This window comes from Eubalaena glacialis, chromosome 7 (genome assembly GCF_028564815.1).
Source record: "Eubalaena glacialis isolate mEubGla1 chromosome 7, mEubGla1.1.hap2.+ XY, whole genome shotgun sequence".
Classification (NCBI taxonomy): Eukaryota; Metazoa; Chordata; class Mammalia; order Artiodactyla; family Balaenidae; genus Eubalaena; species Eubalaena glacialis.
In genome coordinates, this window is record NC_083722.1 from 91,932,572 (window position 1) to 91,953,228 (window position 20,657).

General features: G+C 39.1%; 1 protein-coding gene across 2 annotated transcripts in view; it reads right to left on the bottom strand.

Annotated features, from left to right (window-relative positions):
* The window catches only part of FRMD4B (FERM domain containing 4B), a 330,390-nt gene that overhangs the window by 211,509 nt on the left and 98,224 nt on the right, over nt 1-20,657 (bottom strand). For both annotated transcript variants that reach the window (XM_061197131.1, XM_061197132.1), the window contains exon 2: nt 15,193-15,320. The gene's annotated coding sequence lies outside the window, so the exon portion shown is untranslated. The remainder of the gene's footprint in view (nt 1-15,192; nt 15,321-20,657) is intronic.

Below are 20,657 nucleotides of genomic sequence, written 5' to 3' on the forward strand. Positions count from 1 at the left end.
GGAGTTGCTGTGATATCCTGTAGGTTCCCTCCTCTGCCTTATAAATTGGATTTAAGGTTGACTGAGGAAGGTTGAAAACTATCTTAAATGACGTTTTGGGGTTATTTCATGACTTCAGGTTTCCATGATTCCCTGTTTTCTGGTTCTCCAGATAAATGGGCTCTTGCCTGGTAAATGGCATAGAAAGTTATTTTCAATAAATTCTTTACTTGTAGGCAATTTGCAAGCGCACAAACTGTGCTCCAATTAGTAAAACACCTCAGGCCTAAAATCTCAGCAGGACTCTGTTGGAAACTTGGCTGGTGTACATTGTGCCACATTGTAAATATTCAACACAGTTTTGTAGACTCCCTACAAATGGTACTAAATATCAATCATAGTTAATAACCCAAACCTAAGTGTTCCTTGTGTAAGTCAACCAGGGTTTTATAGGAGACTTGTCACCTTATTATATGTCCTTGGGTATGATTTTCATTTGCAAACGTTGCATAAAATGCACTGGCTTTGCCCTTTGGAAATACATCACGTGAGGTGGTCCAGCAGGGGAAGTTATTTGAAAACGGAAGAGGATGTTAGAAGCTGATACATCTGAGAGCTGAGGTTCAGGCAGAGTTAAAAAAAATATATATATATATATTTCAAATACTTTTAGGAGAATATCAACATGCAAGTTGATATGTCTTAGGGACACATACACACATACTTTTTTTGTTAGTGACTGACTGCCCTTGACCAAATACAACCTTTCTGTGATTACTGATGTAATCACTGGCATTGACTGAGCTCTTCATAGTGACCCTCGCCGCTCACCAAAGCATTTCTAAATATTACACGACAACATAGCGCTTACTATATGCCAGGCACTATTCTAAGCACTCAGTATTAATCCATTAAATCCTCAAAAAATCTTACGAGGTAGGCACAGTTATTATCACCTTCATTTTATAGATGATGAAACTTAGACACAGAGATGTCATGTAACTTGCCCTGGGTCACACAGCAAATAATTGGCAGAGCCAGGATCTGAACTCAGGGAGTTTCATTCCAGAAAGCACTGGATAACTGTGGAAGAAACCCAGCTCCAATACAAAGGGATTTTTAGTGTCTGCTTTTATTAGCAGCAATACTCATCTTTCTCTCTCTCTCCATCTCTTTCTCTTCCTCCCTTCTTCCTTTCCTTTTTTTTTTCTCTCTAATTTACATACCATAAAATTCTCCATTTTTGACAGACATATACAGTCCTTTAAGCACCATCACAATCAAGACTGAATAGCTCTACCTACCTCAGAAAATTCCCCCAGGCTCCTTTGTAATCACCCCTTCCCCTACCCCAGCCTAGAAACCAAGGGATTTTAGTCAGGGGTCCATGACCCCCAGCGGATCCTGGCACAGAATTTAAGGATAGAACTTGAATTAGTATAAAAATTACATATTTAAAAATTATCACTAATAAAAATTGCATATTTAAAAATTATCACTAATAAAAATTACATATTTAAAAATTATCACTAACTTCTAGTTAAAATTCAGCATTCCTTCAGTTGCGACTAGAAGTAACAACCTACAGAAATATTAGCAGTAACATCACTTGGTCTCCAAGAGAAATCACAGATACTCTTACATCACATTACAGTCTTCGTCTATATCACAAAATACTGTTTACACTCCTGATTCCTTTGAAATTACGGTACACTAGATCTTGTTATTTATTGCATTAATAAGCACCTTTGTTATTATATCACAAGTGTTTTAATAAGTGTATTTTAAAATAATTTAATTTAAATTTCTTTTTTGAACATTATTTTTTCCTCTGAGAAGGAATTCAGTTTATGGAAGGGGTCCCCTTTCCTAGAGTGTGGTGCTAAGAGAAACCATATCTGGGGCAAACAGAGTCACTTATCATTTATTCTACCATCATCCGAACTAACGTTGGCCCAGAGGGTAAGATATAGAAATGAGTAAGATGCAATCACCAACCCAGACTGCCAGAGGAATCGTGCATCTCCTTTCCTTAAAACTGATGGCGGGTATGGAGCTGTGCACCTTTGCAGGCAAATGTTGCCACTGCCTTCCGTTGAGGACGGTGGTCACACAGCCCCACCTGCCTCCTCTCTGGGACTTTGCCGGGACGGCAAAGATGCTGCTCTCCCGCCCCGTGCAACCGGCCCATGGCTCACAGAGACCACGCACACCTCATCAGAAAGGGGAAACAGCCATCTGTGAGCTCAAGACTGTCTCCAAGAGGGAGGGACACCCCCGAGGCACCAACTATAAAGATTAGGCAGAAGCTGAGAATTCACATTCTCCGATTACTTGGAAGCTTTTTGTGATCGGGACTGTGTTATTAGGACACATGGCTTATACCTCGGTGTGTCACCTTCGAATCAATTATTTCTTAATTTATTAATGTAATCAACAAATCAATACAAAAAGAAGGTTGGGAACAGGCAATTTTCATAAGAAATACAAATGGCCAATAAATATAAGAAGAAATCCTTGTCTTGACTGACAATCAAAAATAAATATTAAACGGGGACTTCCCTGGTGGTCCAGTGGTAAAGAATCCGCCTTCCAATGCAGGGGACGCGGGTTCGATCCCTGGTCAGGGAACTAAGATCCCACATGCCGCGGGGCAACTAAGCCCGCGCCACAACTACTGAGCTCGAGCGCCTCAAGGAGAGAGCCCCGCGTGCCGCAAACTAGAGCCCATGCGCCCTGGAGCCCACGCACCACAACTAGAGAGAGAAAAAACCCGCACGCCACAAGTAGAGAGAAGCCCGCGCGCGGCAACGAAGAGACTGCGAGCCGCAAGGAAGATCCCGCGTGCTGCAACTAAGACCCAACGAAGCCTAAATAAATAAATAAATAAATAAATAAATATTAAACGAATGAGATACAAAGTTTCTCTTCAATTGTCAAAAGCCAAATTATTCGTTTACGACACATGAATTAATGTAAGATATAGGTTAACAACCTTAAATCCTAATATGGAAATTCATAGTTGAAATAAAAGCAACTCTTTTGAAAATAAAAAGTTGAATTTGAAATTTGCTTGGGTGGACTGGGTTAATTTCTTTTATTTTATTTATTTTTGGGGGGGGAGTTAATTTCTGAAGCTCATTTCAAGAGGCAAGGCTAAAAGAATGAATGTAAGATTCTAAGTCACAAATTAAATGCAAGCAACATAAAAACCACGGATGCTGTTGATATTAACTTCACCCTCTGTAATCAGAACTTGAAGTATAATGGCCTTTATTTCTTCCTACCTCCAGTCCTCCTTTTTTTACCTACCTTTCAGCCCCGGCTCTCTCGCTACCACTGGGACTGGACCATGTCTTAGGCCAGTGGGAAGGTGGGAGACGTGCCAGAGCTTTAAAAGGTTTCTTTTGTCTTTCAGTTTTTCCCAGTGTTGTTACCTCTCTTCAGTTGTTCATTTCTCATTTATAGTATTTCCAAAACGTTTTCCTAATAATTACCCAGTATATCAGTGTCACCACCTCCTTACCCTGTAAACTCCTCAAGTACACCTTTTTTATTTCAGAGTGTCTTGGTCAGAGAGGACATTTAATAAATGTTCATCAGTTCTGCTGCCATAAGAATGTGGATGGAGTTCAATTTAGCAGGAAACAGAAACCAAAGAATTAACAGCAAAGTTGAACTTGCTGGTCATCATTTTCAGTCACACTCCCCTGAGGGGAAGGGGGACACTGGAATCCAGCCTTGGAAGCAGTTATTCTCTTCACACAGCAGCCCCCCACTAGCCACTGGGAAAGTCCACCCTCAACGCACAATTTAAAAATTAAATATTGACTTTGTTGGCCTACCACCTGAATCTCATCTCTCATGGGTCTGGAATTCAAGGACACGCATGGCCTTCCTTTTCCCCCACCGTTCATGATGGCTTCAGCTGAAACATGAGTACTTTAAAAGAGGAGTAATAACAGGATCATTTCAGGGCTAGACGAATTAATTGCCTGATTCCATTCAGTCCTCCCAAAGATGTTTAATACTTGGTACAAAGCAGAAGCACAGTAACATTTACTTTATAAATAAACCATAACAAGATAGGTGTTGTTACTATCTTTATTTCTCATAAGGGGTTAAGAAGTAATTAATCAAAGGCTCCAAAGCAAGTAAGTGGCGGAGCAGAGAACTGAACCCCGTCTAACTCCAAAGGTTACCCTTAATGATGACCTCCTACTGCTCTTTATTAAATTAAATATTATGTTTATATAAAGATAAATTAAATATGACATAATCAGTATAAATATTATGTTTATTAAAATAAATTCTCAGCATTAAAATAAACCACCTGTCAGAAGATAGTTTCAAAGCCTACCAAAATATTAATAGGTTAGGCTTTTGGTAAAGTTTGACACAGCACAGGGTGTTTCCTGAGCAGCTCATACAAAGGCAACTCCAAGGACATGCTAATTAAAATGGGACATACGTCACATGATATCAATTACAATCAGAAATTAAACAACAGAATGGGCCCAGTTTGGAGCCTCTGGCATGTGCTGGATGTAACAACCCTCCTCTTCCAATTAAGTGCAGCATCTGTACAGTGTGCTACAGATAAGGTATGGGTAAGGATGTGATGGGGCTGGAGTGGAGACTGATTTTTGTGGATCTAAAATAGAGTTTTTAAAACCTGTGTGTGTGTGTGTGTGTTTGCATACAGAATTAGGGAGATTACATTCATCTGAGAGGGTCACTACAGAAAAGTTCCAGAGATGGGAGGCACTTATATCCTAGGTTTGGATGAGAGAATTTTCCCAATTACATTAACAGCACTCTATTGGTAATACCTGCCTGGAGCCCAGAGTCAGGAAGGATTGTGAGACTGAGTTCTACAGAGAAAGCATGCTGAGATGATTAATAATGTCTGCCCTGGCATGAGACCCGAGAGGCACATTTACTGCGAATTTAATCAGGATTAGACCATTCATGGGACTGCCATGTCTATTCATCACCACAGAGGTACCTCAGAGCTTCCAACCAAGACTGAGAAGAAATATCACAGGGCAGACCTGAGAAATTTAAATCAGAAAAGAATTTGAGCTGTGAAGACACAAAGGTCTGTGGGATTTATCCTCAGCTGTGATAACATAAGGCCACAGACGCTCTTGGGAGCCAAGATGATAGAAAGGCCACTTGGCTGAGAAACAGGAGGGAAAAAGGCAAGCAATATGGCTGAGAACTCGTATTCCATACTGGCCCAGGAGAACTTGGCAGATTTGCTATTTCTTTGGCTCAGCCCCATGGAATTTGGAAATATGACTATAGGACTTCTGACTTTTTTTTATTTCTTTCCTTCATCCCTGGAAAGTTTTTAGCAAAGTCTGCTTGGAAATGTCAGCCTGTCTCAGGTGTGCTGAGGGAAAATAAAGTTTTGGTCAATGTTTAAATCAGAATATAAAAGGGGGGAGAACTGCCCCCTGGTGGTAGATTTGGAAAATCCCTAGAACATTATTCCCAGAAGTGTTCCTGGAAGCGTGACTTTCCACAGGGGAAGTACTCTGCGGTAAAATAACTCTGGGAAACAATTTTAAAATTATATAGTATATATTCATATATTATTTAATGTATTATACATATTATATCTCTTTCTGGCAATTCACAGTATTTATTAGCATGTTAAATCCCTAAGAAGTCCAGCACTCAAGAAATTCTAACTCCTTTTAATTCAGCATTATTTGAACATAGACATGAAGTCTTTTTTCTTCTTTTTTTAATTAACCTAACATTTTGGGAGACATCAATCTTAGCGCAAAGGAAAGAACATGAGGTCATGTTTTCCTCTTCCAATATAAAGATTTCCTTTCCAGAGCCTTTGCTTGATAAAACCTAGAAAACTTTCGTTTTTATAGCATTCTCCTGGGTCTCCTTCACGATGGGCATTAGTAAAAAGCTGGGCAAATGTTAATTTCCAGCTGGAGACAAATCATTTACAGGTATCAGGTCACAGGCTTCTACAGAAGAAAAGCTAATAGCATATCAATACACTCAAGCTTTTCAGGTATAACTACCCAGAAGAAATCCTAGAAATGATCACACAGTGTACAGACAGCTCTCCTGATAATAAAGCTCTTCATAGTTGGGAGGTGGGAAAACAGAGTGACTCAGAGTGCTGTGGGCTCTGAAGCCACATTTCTAGTGTTTTGACAGCCAGCTGTACCTCTCACTAGCGGTGTAACTTTGGGAATCTTTCATAACCTCTCTGTTCTCCTAGTCCTCATCTGTGAAATGGAAATAACAGTATCTCCTAGTTCTGTTGAGGATCAAATGAGTTAACAATGTAAAGTCTTAAAAGAGCACCTGGCAGTTGGCTAGTAATTTCTTGCTTCTGAATCTGCACCACTAAAGTCAGGAGTATGAAGCATCATTTAAATGGAAAACAGTATTTTTTTCCCTTTAAAAATATTGTACTTTTGTTTTAGGTCATGAGACCACTAAGAAATGTTGGCGAACTATCACTAACATGTATTTTAAGCTATTAACTTTTAAAATTTGGAAACACTTGGAAATTTTCCTCTTCTTAACATTTTTTAAAATTGCGGTAAACTATATATGAGATAAAACCTACCATTTTTTAAATGTACAGTTCTGTAGCATTAAGTACATTTATACTATTGGGCAATCATCACCACAATCCATGTCCAGAACTTCTTCATCATCCCAAAATGACACTCTGTATCCACTAAACAGTAACTCCCTACTTCCCTGTCCCTCCTCTAGCAATCACCCTTCTACTTTGTAAGAATTTGACTACTCTAGGTACTGCATATAAATGGAATCCTACAATATTTGTCCTATTGTGTCTGCCTTACTTCATTTAGCATAATGTCTTCATGGTTCATCCATATTGTGCCATGTGTCAGAATTTCCTTCCTTTTTACGGCTGAACAATATTCCATTTTAAAAAACCTCTGTACTGTTTTCCACAATGGCTGCATCATTTAACATTCCCACAGGATTCCAATTTCTCCATAGCTTCACCAACTCTTTTTTATGTATACATATATTATAGCCATCCTACTTGATGTTAAGTGGTACCTCATTGTGGGTTTTTTTTTTTTTTTTTTTTTTTTTTTTTTTTGGCTGTGCTGGGTCTTCGTTTCTGTGCGAGGGCCTTCTCCAGTTGCGGCAAGTGGGGGCCACTCCTCATCGCGGGGCGCGGGCCTCTCACTATCGCGGCCTCTCTTGTTGCGGAGCACAGGCTCCAGACGCGCAGGCTCAGCAGTTGTGGCTCACAGGCCTAGCTGCTCCGCGGCATGTGGGATCTTCCCAGACCAGGGCTCGAACCCGTGTCCCCTGCATTGGCAGGCAGACTCTCAACCACTGTGCCACCAGGGAAGCCCCCCTCATTGTGGTTTTGATTTGCATTTCCTTAATGATTGGTGATGTTGAACGTTTAACATTTTTAAATGATTTTCAAGCAGACTTCCATAGGAAGAGCACATATTTCAACCACTAGCACTCATCATCTGACATTTAGATTCTCCTATATACATATGCATCTTTGATGACTTTAAAGTTATTTCTTGCTTTGAAGAGGAAAAAAGTACATATGTCTGGTGTCTATTCATTTTAATTAAAAAAAAAATTTAACAGTTAACTTTGAGGTGTGGATGGTGAGAGTTTTTAATTTTCAACATCACAAAATACTTTTACTCTTTGCATATTTTTACAAAAATCAGGCATTAATTTTTTTTTTTTTTTTTTTTAAGTTTGCTGTTTTTTCTTTCTTTCTTTCTATTTATGGCTGTGTTGGGTCTTCGTTTCTGTGCGAGGGCTTTCTCTAATTGCGGCAAGCGGGGGCCACTCTTCATCGCGGTGCGCGGGCCTCTCACTATCGCGGCCTCTCCTGCTGCGGAGCACAGGCTCCAGACGCGCAGGCTCAGTAACTGTGGCTCACGGGCCTAGTTGCTCCGCGGCATGCGGGATCCTCCCAGACCAGGGCTCGAACCCGTGTCCCCTGCATTGGCAGGCAGATTCTCAACCACTGCGCCACCAGGGAAGCCCCATCAGGCATTAATTTTAAAACAAAAAATAAATTTTAAAAATAAGAAAAATTTAAAAAATAAGAGCCATCATTCTGTGAGACGTCAGAGCCTAAGGAGAGTCTCTTTGTTTGTTTGTTTTAATCAAACTTCAGCAGTAAATTCAGGTACCAGAAGAAATACATCAAATTCCTCAATGTTTAGTGTTCTAAATGACAGTCAGTCTCCAAGTACCTGTTTCAAATCCTGTTACTTACACCTAATGATTGTCTATTCATGATTGCAAAAATGTTTAAATTATTTGTACCTCTTTTAAAATTTATTATTCTATTTTTCTTCAAATGTATTTTAACCAGACTATTTTATCCAAAGTCTAGGAACTACACATTTTCCAGGGACCTAGAAAAAGTATTCTAAAGCTAAAAAACAAGGAAACAAACTTACTGACTTTTAAATATGAAAAGAAAACTACACAATCTAAAGTAGTAAATATTTAAGTTAGTATCTATACAAGTTAATATGTTGTCCACTTCATTAGTTGATAAATCATCATATTCACAAATTGCATTATTTTTAAAAATAATTTTTAGGTTTGATTTTTTTATTTGGTATGGATCAACTAAAATGCATGATGAATCCTGGAAAATTATAGCCAATAATAAGTGAGTTTATTGTAATAAACAGTTTCAAAAGCAAAATTATAGGGTTTTTAAACAACATATAGAGTAAGAAATTATTTTTAATGTGCGATACCTGTGCATTTTATTTTACTTTTTCAAGATTTTTTTTTTTTGATGTGGACCATTTTTAAAGTCTTTAATGAATTTGTTACAGTATTGCTTCTGTTTTATGTTTTGGTTTTTTTGGCCGTGAGGCATATGGGATCTTAGTTCCCCAACCAGGGATCGAACCCACACCCCCTGCATTGGAAGGTGAAGTCTCAACCACTGGACCGCCAGGGAAGTCCCTGTGCATTTTAATATGCTTGTTATCATGTGGGGTAGGTATCTAAAGGTAAAAATTCCTAGGGCTGACAAATATCTTTAAATGTCCCTCACTATAATAATTCAAATTACATCAAATCAAACACATTTAAAATTTCTGCTTTTTGGACTTCCCTAGTGGCACAGTGGTTAAGAATCCACCTGCCAATGTGGGGGACACAGGTTCGAGCCCTGGGCCAGGAAGACCCCACATGCCGCAGAGCAACTAAGCCCGTGCGCCACAACTACCGAGCCTGCGCTCTAGAGCCCGCGAGCCAAAACTACTGAGCCCACGTGCCACAACTACTGAAGATATACAGATAGCAAGTAAGAGCATGAAAAGATAGTCAACATCATTTGCCATTAAGGAAATGCAAGTTGACACCACGATGAGTTACTACTTACATACTTATTAGAATAGATAAAATGGAAAAAGATTGATCATACCAAGTACTGACAAGGATCTGGAGCAACTGAACTCTCATTCAGTGCAGACAGGGATGTAAAATGGTACAATCACTTTGGAAAATTTGTTAAAAAGTTAAACATACACCTACCGTATGATCCAGGCATTCCACTCTTAGGTATTTACCCAAGAGAAATGAAAGCATATGTCCATATGAAGACTTGTACATGAATGTTCATTGTAGCATTATTCATAATAGTGAAAATCTGGAAACAACTCAAATGTCTATCAATGGTGAATAAATAAACAAATGGGGGTTTATTTATATAATGGAATACAACTCAACAATAAAAAGGAATGAAATATCTGTATACATTATAGCATGGATGAATCTCAAAATAATTATGCTGAGTGAAAGATGCCAGACAAAAAGATATGTACTGTATGATTTCATTTATATGGGTTTGTAGGAAATGCAAACTATTGTACAGTGATAAAAACAAGATCAGTGGTTGCCTGGGGCAAGACAGGGGCTGGGTAGGGTAGGTAAGTGGGATTACGAAGGGGCATAAAGAAACCTTGTGGAATGACAGTTTTCAACACCTTGATAATGGTGACGCTTTCATGGGTATATGCATAGGTCAAAACATCAAATTGTACACTTAATTTTTTATTTTTGGGGTTTCTCAGCTCTGAGCTGCTGCTTTATTTTATTGCCTAAGTGGTGCTGAACATTCAATACCAAGCAAGACACACAGTTCTCCGAGGATCCTGTCTTAACTATATTTGATCTCAAATTTTACACTTTAAATATGTGCAGTTTATTATACGTCAGTTATACCTTAATAGAGCGATTAAGAAAAGGTCCTAATTGTAACAATTCAACAATACACAAGTATATAAAGAAAAATAAATAATCTTTCATCTGATGCCATCCATCAGATAATCTCCTTGAGGTTACCAACACGAGTAGCCTGGTGAGTGCATCCTTCCATATATTCTCTTTACTTGCACAAATTTATGATCTCATTATAGGGCTTAAACCTTTTATATAATGGATGACCCATTAAAGTGGTATTTTCTGCAACAATTTATTAGGGTTTTAGAAAATCTCTTATTATGCAAAAAATTTTTGGTGTTCTGAGATTGAGGCTCATTTTTTTTAACAGCCAACATGCCTTAAATACCAAAGAAAGGGATGTAAAACTACAAATAGAAGCATCCTGCTTTACAGTAAATTACTAGATAGAAGAGTTGGTCCTCACTGAGGGAGTCAGAAGACCAAATTCCTTCTATATTGAGAGCCTGCTTTTCCACAAGAAATAATTTAATCTAGAAAAGGAAAACCACTCAGTGTTTTAAACTATAATTAAATTCTCACTCTAGGTTAAACATTGCACAGGGATGTTAGATACAAGCAAATTCAACTGCAAACAGACTTGCAGGATTGTTTTGGTTGTACAAGCTAGAAAATTGTACCAACTCCAAGATTTTACCACAGGTCAACTTTAAAGAAAAACCTTCAATTAAAAAATTATAAAATATATGTTCACTGTGAAAAGTGCCAAAAATACACAAGTATATAGGACAAAATTTTCTTCTGTTCTTCCCTAATTCCATCTATTAGACATAACCACCATCAACAATCCAAACACATCTTTCCAGATTATACAGTGTATAATATATGACATAAAACCTGCCACTTCATTTTTTTTTAATACTATCATTCTAGAATCATCAGAACATGCAGATTATTTTTCTTTTTAATTTTTTTGGCCGTGCTGCGTGGCATGCAGGGTCATAGTTCCCCGACCAGGGATCGAACCCATGCCCCCTGCAGTGGAAGCATGGAGTCCTAACCACTGGACTGCCAGGGAAGTCCCTCAATCATTTTTAACTGTACAATTTAGTGGTATTAATTACATTCACACTGTTGTACAACAATCACCACCATCTATTTCCAAAACTTTTTCATCACTCCAAACAGTATCCATTAATCATCAACTCCCCATCTTCCCTCATCCCAGCTCCAGGTAATGTCTAATCTACTTCCTGTCTCTACGAATTTCCCCATTCTCGATGTTTCATATAAGTGGAATCATACAATATTTGTCCCTCTGTATCACCCAGCATAATGTTTTCAGGGTTTACCCATGTTGCAGCCTGTTTCAGAACTTTATTCCTTTCAATGGCTGAATAATATTCCATTGTATACCAAATTTTTCTCATCCATTCATCTGCTGAGGGACACTTGGGTTGTGTTCATTCGCTGTTAACAAACATGATCATGGTATACACAATTTTGGCAGCCTTTTTCCCTTTTACTTAATACATTTTAGCTATCTATCCTAAATTTTTAAAAGCCACATTATTCTAGGAGATGGAAGTACCATCATTTATTTACCACTCTTCTAACAACAGACGTATAAACTGCTGCCATATTTCTGCCAGTAAAACAGTGCCAGAGTGAACATACTAGTACATATATCATTTTGCATTTCTACCAGTTTTCCTGGAAGATGAACTCCTAAAAGTGCTATTAGCTGGTCAACAGGAATGTGCATTTAACATTTTGATAGATACTGCCAAGTTAGCTTCCAGAAATATCACCCCTATTGACATTCTTATCAACAGAGACCGTGACAGCTTTTTTGTCCAGATCTTTCCCACAAGAATTATTTGGAATTTCTTTCATCCTTGCCAGTCTGACAGGTGATGAGTTTGCTAATTTAAAGTAGGTATAAGGAAGGATGTACAGGTGTGCCATGAGGGCAGAGGGTGCTCAGGGGTGAAGTCTGAGGGTGTCAGAGTCCTCTAGACCAAAGCAGAGAACAGAATTCCAGGACCAGAAGGGGTTCTGCTTGTTTCTATAATCAGGGCTGATTTCAGTAGAAATACACACATGCAGCCGCACTTAATGCTAAAATACTGAAAATTCCTCCATAGTGGTTGCCAACAGATCACTGTCCTGAGCCCCACCCTTGAATCCCAACCCACCTCCCCACAATCCAGCAGCTGAAGGGTGAAAACCCTGCCCAGCACCATTGCCGATGCCAGCTCAACTTGGTCCTTATTTGTGCTGACTGGTAGTTAATACTCAGAATATCGCTCCTGCCTACATGAGTCTAATTTTTTTGTGAGACCCACTGATTCTCTCCTCACTCTATTTCTGAACCTCTAACACTGTAGAGCAATCGTCTATTTTATTTACGAGACCTGTGCTCCTGAGGGCAGGAAGCCTGTCTCTCGCATTCATTCTTTCACTCCCAAAATGTTGTTCGAGCACTTTGTATATTGCAGTTGCTGAACCAGGATCCCAGAATATCACTGTGAAAAGGCAAACATCATCTTGGGCCTCACAGAATTTACGTACTTTTTTACTTACCAGTAAAAAGGGCAGGTGAAAAATAACTGAACAGCCAAATAAAGAAAATAACTCCCAATAATCATGAGTGCTATAAAGGAAACAAGTTTTGTTTTTTTTTTTTAATTGAAGTATAGTTGATTTACAATGTTGTGCTTAAAAAAAAAAAAGGAAACAGCCTCCGAAGATGAGTTAATGAATGATTAACCTCGGCCCTCACTGCATACCTTCACATCCTCCCTTATACCAATAACCAAGCTCATCACCTGTCGGACTGGCAAGGATGAAAAAAATTTGAATACACCTTGTTGCAAGGATATGGACAATACAGCACTCATAGTCACTGTTGATGAGGATGTCACTAGGGATGATATTTTTGGAAGATACCATCACAAAGGGGTCCTTCTGAGCAGAGAAGCCAGAGAAAATCCAGTCTGAGATTAAAGGAAAAGGCCAGGAGTCAGGTGCCAAGAGAGAAAGCACCCAGGCTGCATTGAGTGTGTGCAAAGGCTCCAAGTGCAAAAGAGTTGGTGTGATTTAGAGGGTCAGGAAGGAGGTAAGAGTGCGCATTAGGAGCTAAGGGGGTGAGGCTGGGAGAATGGCCACAGCTGGGTCACACCAAGCCTTACAGACACCAAGCCTTACAGATTACAGCAAAGAGCCTGATTTGTGATTTAAGAAGATCCTACATCATTTAAGTCTATATTCACTAATACTTCTCAAAGTACATAAATCAGTAAGAATCTGAGAAATGCCCTGTGCGCCCCTCTAACTTTCTTACATCTCCGCCTGGTGCCCGGCAGTCCCGATGACAGTCTCTCGGAAAGTGCAAATACGCCCAGGGTTAGAATTATCGCCCTTCACTTCCCTGACATCTTTTGGGCTTTTCCACATCTCTACTGACCAAAAAACAAACAACTGAAATGATCATCCCCGAAGTACACTTCACTCAATGAAAACAAAATCAGTTAACAATTATTGAGCACTCTTTATACGCTTGGCCTTGGCCCAAGTGCCTTGCATACATTAACTCATTTCATCTACTCATCCTCCTCTAATCCAGGAAACTGAGGCAAAGGAAGATTCACCATTTTCACTGCAGTCACACAAGAGGTAAGTGGTAGAGTCCATGTCCTGGACCACCACACTGTAGTCCTCACCACCAGGGGCCAGCGCACGGAAACTGCAATCCTATCATTCATTTCACTAGGGGCAGAATTTTTTTTAAAGATTTATTTATTTATTCATTTTATTTATTTTTGGCTGCGTTAGGTCTTAGTTGCGGCACGCGGGATCTTCGTTGAGGCATGCAGGATCTATCGTTGTGGTGTGCGGGCTCTTTTGTGGTGCACAGGCTTCTCTCTAGTTGTGGCGTGCGGGTTTTTCTCTTCTCTAGTTGTGGCGCGTGGGCTCTGTAGTTTGTGGCGCGTGGGCTCTGTAGTTTGCGGCACGCGGGCTCTAGTTGAGGTGCATGAGCTCAGTAGTTCTGGTACGAGGGCTTAGCTGCCCCGCGGCATGTGGGATCTTAGTTCCCTGACCAGGGATTGAACCCGCATCCCCTGCATTGCAGGATGGATTCTTTACCACTGGACCACGAAGGAAGTCCCTAGAGGCAGCATTTTGAGAAGACTGGGAAAACGCTGTCTTTAACTGTTGTACATTCTATTTGTGCACAATTCATACTTTTTGCACATTAGACATCAGTACTCTTCAAACCACCTTTGCCTATCAAATATGAACTACTGAGACCAACTAATGCAGAAAAATCTTGAGAGAGCACATGGAAGTGCTACCTACACACCCACATTTGGTCTCTATCGCATTGTCACCACTATGGCAGGCTTGGGTAACCATTGGAATATTTCATTTTCCCCCCTCACTGTATTCTAAAAAGCAGTGAAAATGGAAAAACAAACCCCAAAGTATTGATATAAAAGATACAAAGCACACCTTCACTACAACTAAGCTAAGGAAGAAAATCACTGCATATATAAAAATAATCATTAGTGCTACTCAATCGCCCAGTGGACTTAAACTGGTCAAATGTTCAACTGCAAATAAAAAGAAAATTTTACAAACGTGCAAATAGAATATTGGAAATATATTGTAGGAAATGTGTCTCTGGCACAGTAGAGTTAGAGCATTGTTTATTATTTTTTGTTTGTTTGTTTTCCTTTCTGACAAGAGAACCCCTTTTTAAAATGTAATCTATCATTTAACTTTTGGGCACTTAGCTTTTATGTGAGAGTAGCAGACTAACTGTATTTACTGATTTTCTTCCTCATTGCTCATAAGACAGATGTTTAGATGGTAGATCGTATCGTATATATCCTATCCCCATCTGACAACTCAACGTACACTCACAAACATTCATAAACCCACTTTCCTGTTCTAACATATCAGAGTGCAGCATTTACAGAGATGTCTGCTTACCTTGAACTAGTAAGTACTGTCTTGCTTTCCTTTTGTTTTCACTGTAATAATCTTTGGATTTTGTTTGCCAGGCACAGATGTCATCTTTTTCCTTCACACATTCTTTCTTCTGGATTTCTCATCAAAACCTGAAACACAGAAGGGAGCAGCTCCTTGATTTCTGTAGGCATATAGGAAAGAACTAGACATCTCAAATCAGGGACTTCTAATTTATTTCTAATTTTCCTTTGATTGGCTACAGTTTAATCACAGTTTTAGAAATTCACCTAATTAGATGAGATTTAGAATAGAGCTATCTCAAAATACAGATGAAAGGAGGCTCTCCTCCTTAACAACTAAAGACCTGATACTGATTTGGCTTCTCACGTAATGCCTTTCATTGAATATAGAATGCTAGCCTCTGTCTCTGTAGGAGACGCTAAAGCACTAAAAGTTAGCTACAGTCAGTTGTAAAATCAAGGCTGTGAGAGTGGGAGAACTCAACAAAATATCACCTCAGAATCTGTGTTTCAGAATTGCTGAAACCAGGATGGTTTACTCCTGAATCTAGTTTTTAACAGATGTCAGTTGTGGAGAGAATGAAGCACGTGTCATGAATACCGATGAAATTTAGCGTGTGTATTGCGCCATAAGATACACTCATTTATATGGATTTGTTATTCTCCCTATAAAAGAAAACAGCTTTTCCCCAGAAGCTCTCCCTCAGTCGGGAAGGACAATTCTCGCTTGTCAACTGTGGGCCCAAACTGTTTTGCCCACAGCAGGGTGTGAAAACTGGACAAGAGGAGGAGGGCAGAGGCAGCAGATGTGGTATTCATCATTCTGCCACGTGGTTCAATGCAACTCCACTGTTGCACCGTCCTCAACGGACCCCACAGCCCAGCCCATCTGACGCTCAACTCCTCTAGATGTGACACAGGTGTGAGGTGGAAGGTGGCCAGAGGAAGCAGAAAGAACTCAGTATGATTCCTTCACAAGCACCTTTATCTGCTCTCTCCTTACTGCTGCCACAGGACAAATCCATCTTTTCTAACAGGAACTGTAAGAGAGAAGAACAAACTTGACTCCATATTGGGTTCATTCCTTTAGCTCTAACCCTTGTGCTGTGTTGCTTGTGATTAGTCATGCTGTCTCTGTAAAAGAATGTTGCCTATAGCCTGAAATAGACACTATAGCCCATTCTCAAGGCTCTTACTTTTAAAGGTATAACACTTTTCCATTCATATAAAGATAAAAAATTGCAGAACAAAGAACAACATTGGTTGTGGAGGTTTATAGGAACATTACGACCAGATCTATGCAGACAGCTGCAAGAACAAAGGATTCTGGCATCAAGAAGTATGTAACCACCAACCACATCCACTCCCCCTTTTGTATCAAAGTAGCCTGAATTCTAACTGGGGTAAGAAGGTTCTTTGGGACACTAGTCCACCATCTTCGCAAACTGCTGGCTTTCTGAATAAAGTCTCTATTCCTCGCCCCAACAACTTGTCTCTCGATTTATTGGTCTGTAGTGCAGCAAGCAGTATGAGCTTGGACTCGGTAACTAGATATTCTAAGAACTCATCTACAACGAGAGCATAGTGTAGGTTGGGAGTTTCTTGTAGGCAATCTTCTTCAATATCCTTTTAGGAGGAAAGTAGCTCTTAAAGCTAGTAAGAGGCTAATTTTATGTTAGGTGTTTAAAATTAAACATTAAAATATGAACTATGTTAAATCTACATAGTGAAATCTGATGTTGATAGAGTGAGTGTAATGTAGGTAGAGAGTGAGGGGACGGGGTAGTGGTTTGGGTCGTACTAAATCAGAATGAAGACCTCCCACACCCAGTCATCCCCTTGGTCCCCAAGACTATTAGGTAAAATACTGGACTTAGAAAGAATATACTAGGCATGTGTTAAGAGTCCAAGCCCCTACTTTACAGATTAATGAGACTCAGAGAGAGAGAGAGTGATTTGCAAAAGACTATGCACATAGGGAAAACTGGTGCTGGAACGACTCCATATATTTTCTGCGTTATTGAACCATCTCTCCACAACTGTCATGTGTCCACTAAGTGACAAAGTTCCTTGTAAATAATGACATAACAAGCAGCATCTAGCGTCATGTATAAAGAACTGTTTAAGTCCCTTACTTATTTTAGTTGTGTTATCAAAGACTGAACAGCTTCTGTCAGCTCGGATCACAAGAACAGAAAACAGAGAAATGAACGGATACCTCCCAATTGCCTAGAAAACTACCATTTATCGAGCACCCACCATAAGCCAGAGTTGGGTACACCACTTACGTAGCCTCTGATGTATCTAGAAACTCCAAAAATAATATAGGTTTTATTATATGGTGAAGATGAGGAAACTGAGTCAGGGAAATATAATCCCTTGTCTGAAGTTACACACAGCTAGTAAGTTTTTTGATTCCATGGCCCCATGCACAATGACTCCTGCCTGTGACAAACAGCATTATACACGAAGTAAATATGCATCAATTTGAAAACCCCAAAGCCTATGAATAGAAACAGAGTGGATGGTATTTGGAAGGAGATTAAAGAAAGGAAGGGAGAAAAGGCAAGCTAAGAGCGTTATGGAAATATATTCTACCATGACTCTTAACATGAGTGAGGGCTGTGTGTTAAGATCTTCGGACGCACCAAATACACAAATGCAATTAGAGCATATAACTTCACCCATAAAATTTAGTGAAAGATACTTGTGCTATTAGGTATCTGAGGATGAGCAAAGAACTGCAAGTCTCAATGAATTAGGATGGATGAGTTACAATAACCCCATTATTTTTAAATAACAGAATCACTCTGGGAATGGTGAGATACCTGAAGGAACTGTGACCAACCAGGAAATGGGAGATTCAGGACAGCATCTCATGCCCCCTTCTTTAACTTGCCAAAGTTAACTGTGCACTCGATCCCCAAAAAATTAAACATAGAATTACTATATGATTCAGCAATTCCACTTCTGGGTATGTACCAGAAAGTATTGAAAGCAGGGACTCAAAAAGATATTTGTACACCATGTTCATAGCTGCATTATCTGTTATATTGTTCACAATAGCAGAAAGGTAGAAACAACCCAAGTGTCCATAAATGAATGAATGGGTTAACAAAATGTGGTATATACATACAATGGAATAGTATCCATTCTTAAAAAGAATGAAATTCTGATACACGCTGCAATGTGACTGAATCTTTCAAACATTACGGTGAGTGGAATAAGCCAGATGCAAAAGGATAAATATTGTTTGATTCCAATTGTATGAGGTTCCTAGAGTCAAATTCATAGAGAAAGTAGAACAGAGGTCATCGGGGGATGAGGGGACTGAGGAATGGGAAGTTACTGTTTGATGGTCATAGAGTTTCAGTATGAGCTGATGAAAAAGATTCTAGAGACAGAGGAGGTGACGGTTGTACAACATCGTGAGTGTACTTAATGCCACTGGATTGTACATTTAAAAATAATTACAATGGTAAATTTTATGTTAAGTATATTTTACCACAATAATCAAAATGCTCAGAAAAAGAAAGGTGTGGGGGCATAACTGGAAAGATAGGGATAAATTGTTTAGACATCAGTTGAGCGTCTCATTTTGCTAAAAGTGTGAGCAGCTGACAAATTCCTGGCTTCTTTAGATGACAATTTCATAACCTGGAAGACAAAGGAAGCAACAGGGGCAAGTGTTATACTAGGAAGAACTTTTGGACAATAGAGAAATGAAGCAAAAAAAGTGGTCACATCCTCTTGGAGTTCGAAGTAGTACCAGCAGCATCTACCCATCAACAGATGAATGGACAAAGAAGATGTGGTGTGTGTGTATGTATATATATATATATATATATATATATATATATACACAATGGAATCCTACTCGGCCATAAAAAGAATGTTGCCATTTGCAACAACATGGATGGACTTGGAGGGAATTATGTAAAGTAAAATAAGTCAGAGAATGACAAATACCATATATCACATGTGGAATCTAAAAAACATACAACTAGTGAATACAACAAAAAAGTAACAGACTCACAGAAAAAAATATCATTATTTTTTTCTTATGGAAAACCAATTGTTCCAACACCATTTACTCCTGATTCTCCATGTTTTCCACTGAGACTTCCCAGTCCTCCTGTATCACACAGAAACATCCATTTTGTTCAGCTCATCACTGGGCTCTCTATTCTGCCCCACTCATCTATTTTTCTGTACCCTTTCACCAAAAACACAGTACCTTAATTATTAAGATTTTATCATAGATTTTGATAGTTAGTGGAGTCCTAACTCTTTTTTCTCCTTTTGCAAAACTCCCTTGTTAAATTCGTGAATTTTTACACTGCCACTCAAATTTTAGAATGCTGTTGGGATTTTGCTTAGAACTGCAATGAATTTATAAATACTTTTTTGTGAACATCGACATTTTATGATATTGATCTTCCCCTTCCATGTATATGGTATATCTTGCCATTTCTTTAGTTCTTTTATGATTTCCAAGTATTTGCACATCTATTTACAATTTACTGTAAGTTTCTACATAATTTTGAGTGCTGCAGTGATTTTAAAAAAAACCCCAAATCCAAAGATATCAACTCATCCCTCTCTCAGTGTAGCTCTGCTAGGACTTTCTATTACACTTAGAATGAAATTCAAATTCCTTACTCTGGCATGATTATAGTATGTGGCTTGGCGCTGTTTTCCACTTAAACTTTATCTTGTGTCTTCTGTTATTCATTAAGCTTTAGCCACACAAGTTTTCTTAATGTACCCCAAACTCAACAAGCTAATCCACCTTGGGACCTTTGTCCATGCAGCTTCCCTCTTCTGGAACCCTTATTCCCCAGGTATGCCCCTGGCTGGTTTCTTCTTACCATTAGAGTCTCAGTTGAGATGTCATCTCTGAGGGACCATCTCTGTCCATAAGAGAATGGCCCTCTAATCATTCATAATGGCACAGCTCCTTTATTTCTTCACAGCATTTGTCACCATTTGAAGTTGTCTTGTTTAACTCTTTATTGGTGTTTCCCCATAGTAGACTAGAAGTGCTACATGATCAGGGACCCTGCTGACTTGCTCTCTCCTGTGTCCTCAGCACCTCAAACAGTTTCTGGCACACACTAGGTGTTTTTCAATGAATATTTGCTGAATAAATGAGTAAGTGAATAAATGAACTAACTCTGATCTCCCCTGAGCCCCCTGGTTGTTTCTTCTGTGTCCTCTTATATCAACTAAGGAGTATTCCCTTTCTCCCACTGGCCATACACATGTTAGCAAATTAAATAATATTACATAGATATTTCTAGTCTCTCAAAGAAATAGCTTAACTGCACAAATACTTATAATGTGTTTAGGAATTCTAAACACATCTACAGTCTGTGTATCCAGGTTTCTAAGTGTCTTAGAACAGAAAAAGCCCCACTCTCCCATTCACCCCATTTTTACACCTAAGAGATAACCATTAACATT